We start from the raw sequence: 5405 nt of genomic DNA on the forward strand, positions 1-5405 counted from the left end.
GTAGACTATTTAGAAGAATAAAAACCATTAATAAAATTTTTTAAAAAACACAAAACTCAGCAAGCTAATTAGTTTCATGTAAGGCAAATGAAACCATATCAATTAGGCTTAACACAAACAAAAAATACAATAATTAAAAAGGAGATGGTTTCTACAGGAATGTAAGCTTTAAACATGACCCTGGAGTTGCTCTTGGGAAAGTCTGTTTATAACTTTAGCAATGATTAATCTATTTCTATTTCCATTAGACCAGATCAGTCTAAAAAGTATACATTGTTCTTGATTATTACTCCAAGTACAATTAATTAAAACAAAGGAACCACATTAATTATACAGATACATTTCAGGGTCTTTATAATTGTATTTGCTTTAACATTCCTCTTTCTGATAAAATGATAAGTATATCTAGCTGTGTTTTAATGGAGGAAAATTTCTGTGAAATCATTTTTTTTCTTCAAAACTCTGAGGACATTTTTCTGTTCTTGCCTTCCCACGACAGGATATGGTTATGCTCTGAAATTTTTGTGCATGAGCTACTGATCTTTATAAATTTACAATGCTTTGGGCCTTTGTTTTAAGTTCAAGGAACATCCTCTGGGCCGCAGTGGTAGCCCCGTTGTACTTTTCAGTTAGTTCCTCGCTGGTTTTCATCTAATCTTCTGATCTCAGACCCTATGCTTTCTTTCCGCAGTGCTTCGGTGGGTGCCCGGCTGAGATGCGCTATTTGCAGACTGACTCTTCCTTTAGTCCTTATCCACTCTGCACACGCCCAGGATTCTTCCTCCAGGGCTGCAGAGGAGCAGTACTCCTCAGGACACCACCCACTTTCTACTCTGGAACTGCATGCTGGGAAAGCATTTGCATAAAAATCAATGAAAATAGCACTCTCTTAAGTTGCATGAGAAGTATACTTTATCTACTTCTATAAAAATTCTTACCATAATCCTCCCAAATCAACTTGCATTGAAATCACAATGTTATGATTTTCTAATTATCATGTTGAAAGGACAACAAAAAATGTACAAGATAGTCATGATCATCCTTCAAAATAGTTAAAAATATATCTATATACCTCACCACTGGGATAATTCCTAGACTATTCTAAAGCAAAAAGATAAAATTTCTTCTTATCATCATTGCTATCTTACATTTATGCAGATTATGCTTATCTACAATTTAATCTTATAAGAATTTTAATCAAAATAGTTATTATCTTTAAATACATTTTTTTAACATATTTGTTCTACAGTTTCTAGTTTTTGTAATTTCAGTGGTCTCAGGTTATCCTTGGGGGATGTGTTTTGAGGCTCATGGTGGTTGTTTGAGACTGTGAAACACCAAACCCTTACACATGCTGTCTTTCTCCTGTTCTGTATATACACACAAATTTGAAGTCATTTCCCTCTTATCTGAGGATTTCTAACTCACTGTGGTCACAGCCTTTGTACCTTTCCAAGGTGTGACATGGAAACTAGGACAAATTTCCTTTTTCCTTGTTCCTTTTTCACAATTTCACAGATAGGAGACTTGTTCTTAGGTTTTAGCAATCTCAGCATGTGATTTTTTTCTTTCCTTATTAAGAGGAGAACTTTCACCTTTTCACTTAATGGAAGCACTTTACGGTTTCTCTTTAGCATATCTGAAATGCCAACATCACTACTCTTGTACTCGGGCCATTATGAAGTAGAATCAGAGTTACTTAACACCAGCATTGCTGTACTGAGATGGTCCATCGGGTACAAGAACTGGCTACTAAGTGACTAAAGGGTGGGTCTTTTATATGGTGTGGATATGCTGGATAAAGATGATTTTCATCGCAGGCAGACACAACAGGATGATGGGAGGTTCCATCATGCTACTTAAAGTGGTGTGCAGATTAAAACTGGTGAAGTATTTATTTGTGGAACTTACATTTAAAAGTTTCAGACCATGGTTGAACACTGGTAATTAAAAGCACAGAAAGCAAAACCACGGATAAGAAGAGGCTACTGTATTAATGCTTTTCCATTTTAAACTCTGCCAAGAAGGAAAAAATGCAGAATATACTAAATACACTTTTTGCGCTATAATAAAACAAGGACCTTCCTTCTTAGCAAAAGCTAATATCTTATTAGCCTTGTCTTAGTAGCACAGAATGAATCTTGCCTTGGTGGTTGGCAGACATATCCATGACAGTCAGTACTTTCCCAGAAAAAATCATGTGTCCCAAAGTCCATTCTCTAGATGCCAAGAATTCTCCTTCTAACAGACCTTGGAAAATGGAAACGAAAGAGAAATCCTCAGATGGCAGAGCAGCCAGGAGAAGGAGTCAGAACTTTGAATGGACAAGTCATTTGCCAATGGAAAACTTTGCGGTAAGTATGAAGTTATCTTTAAATGTTGGGATTATGCAGAGTAAGGAGACAAGGTGGCTCAGGGATAAGAAAGGCCACTAGTAGGAAGAGACTTAGACTTTATTGTACATAGAATTTACAGTACACATGTGACTCATACTGTTTCATATATATATTAGCTGGCACTTTTTTTTATAAAGTAAATTATTTTATCTCCTTTTTTTATTGTAAACAAATGGGATACATGTTGTTTCTCTGTACATGGAGTCAAGGCATACCATTTGTGTAATCATAAATTTACATAGGGTAATGTTGTTTGATTCATTCTGTTATTTTTCCCTTCCCCCCTACCCCTCCCACCCCTCTTTTCCCTCTATACAGTCCTTCCTTCCTCCATTCTTGACCCCCTCCTTAACCCTAACCCTAACACTAACCCCTCCCACCCCCCATTATATGTCATCATCCCCTTAACAGCGAGATCAGTCGTCCTTTAGTTTTTTGAGATAGGCTTATCTCACTTAGCATGATTTTCTCCAATTTCATCCATTTGCCTGCAAATGCCATAATTTTATCATTCTTTATGGCAGAGTAATATTCCATTGTATATATATGCCACAGTTTCTTTATCCATTCATCAATTGAAGGACATCTAGGTTGGTTCCACAATCTGGCTATTGTGAATTGAGCAGCTATGAACATTGATGTGGCTTTGTCTCTGTCGTATGCTGATTTTAAGTCCTTTGGGTATAGGCTGAGGAGTGGAATAGCTGGGTCAAATGGTGGTTCCATTCTAAGCTTTCTGAGGAATCTCCAGACTGCTTTCCAGAGTGGCTGCACTAATTTGCAGCCCCACCAGCAATGTATGAGTGTACCTTTTTCCCCACATCCTCTCCAACATCTACTGTTGCTTGTGTTCTTGATAATCGTCATTCTAATTGGGGTGAGATGGAATCTTAGGGTAGTTTTAATTTGCATTTCTCTTATTACTAGAGAAGTTGAACATTTTTCATATATGTTTGTTGATTGCTTGTAGATCTTCTTCTTTGAAGTGTCTGTTCATTTCCTTAGCCCATTTGTTGATTGGGTTATTTGTATTCTTGGTGTAGAGTTTTTGAGTTCTTTATAGATTCTGGAAATCAGCACTCTATCTGAAGTGTGAGTGGCACATCTTCACAGCAGCTCCGACCACAGACTTTGGTATCTAGTGTGTTTAGACAGATAAAAGGTATCAGTGCCATTCTTGTCACAGCATGAACAACAATAACCCAAAATCAGCATTGTTCCTGCCATCACCAGTTTTGAACTTTCAATGGGGGACGATGAATATTAGTCAAATAATCACAAAAATAAATGGAAAATAAAAGCTTTACATTTTTTCTTTTAAAAAGAAGAGGGAGAAAAGAACTACAGCTTGTAACAAAAGGACATGTCTTATACTTGGAAGGCAGAAGGAGAGGAAGGCAGAGAATATTTCCCTGAAGAGAGCACAGGGGAAGCACTGGAGGTCGCACAAGAGTTTATCCACGTGAGTGAGAAGGAGAAAGATCTTACTTCTGTTCCATTATTTGCTCTTTCGCCTAGTGGAGAATTTGGACAATCTAGGGGAGGCGAAAAGTTTTCCACATTTCTTGTTTTGTCTTCTGGGTCTTAAGATTCTGCTTTTCTTGTTTAACATCTCTTTCTTGAGGAATTCATGACTATATGTTACTAAAAGCAAACAGTTTGCATTAGGGAAAGGAAGGGTAAAAAAAGAGAAATTAAAATGTTTGAGCTTCAAAATACAGTGTTAAGAAAATGAAAAGGCAAGATACAAACTGGGAAAAGTTTTTATGAAATATAAATCTCAAAAAAGACTTGTATGTATAATATATATGTATTATATGTATTATATATATATGCTACTTCATACATACATATCTGAAAATGAAAACAAAAATTTTGAAATGGATTAAATTTTACAATAAATTATTTGCTAATGCAAATAGCAGTTACAAGCAGCAATTTTAAAACATTCATAAAACCATTAATCATGAAAGACATTTAAACTAGTATCACGAAGATACCATTATACACCTATTAGAATTGCTAAAACCAAACACTGATAATGCCAGATGAGAATACAAACCAAATTGAATTTCTCAAATATTGTTGTGCATAAAACAAAATGTTACAGACACTTTGAAAATTTGTGACTTTTTAATCAAGGATAAATATTACCCTACAATGAAATCCAGAGAATTAGTTCTCATCCCACTCATAGGTATTACTTGAGACATTTAATTGTTTTAAAGTTTTAAAGCAAATAGCTATACTATTTGCAATACCAAATTCCCAGCAACAAGTAAATGTATATACAAATGTTGATATATTTATATAATAGAATTCTCTGTAATAAAAATGAACCATCTATCAGCACAGAAAATGAATATTCAAACCATTATGTGAAGTTAAGGAAGCCAGCCCCAAAAGACTACATATTCTCTGATTTCATTTCTGTGTCAGTTTAGGAAAGGCAAAGTATGGGAACTAGAACAGCAAGTCCCAAGATTTGGCTGTGCTGGGCAGGAATGAGGTGGCACAGAGGAACATGAAGGGATTTTGGAGATCACAGACATGTTCCCTATTTGATTTTGGTCACAGAAAGTGCAAAAAGCGGTCATAATTCGTTAAATTTTATACTCATAATTGTCGATTCTTACGCAAATCATACATCAATACAGGTCATTTTAAAAATGTAGCAATCCTTACATATTTCTAAATACTGAATTCCTAACAAATTTTTGAATTTTCTATTTAAATTAATTCCTGAAATCACTTTATACTAACTTATTCACAAATTATATAAAGGTTCTTAGATATAAGTAGAAACAATCGCTAATAGCTTTCTTTGTTTCATGGAATTTGATAATCCTGTTCATAAATACAATATTCCCTTCTACATGTGGTGTGTACATTTATGTGTGTCTTGGTCTGACATCAGAATCTTTAGTTAAATATTAAGAAACACATGAAATGGATAATTAAAATAAGTCCCCCTTTTCTATTTATATCTTCTTCAAGTGTAGATTTTTT

This window comes from Sciurus carolinensis, chromosome 10 (genome assembly GCF_902686445.1).
Source record: "Sciurus carolinensis chromosome 10, mSciCar1.2, whole genome shotgun sequence".
Classification (NCBI taxonomy): Eukaryota; Metazoa; Chordata; class Mammalia; order Rodentia; family Sciuridae; genus Sciurus; species Sciurus carolinensis.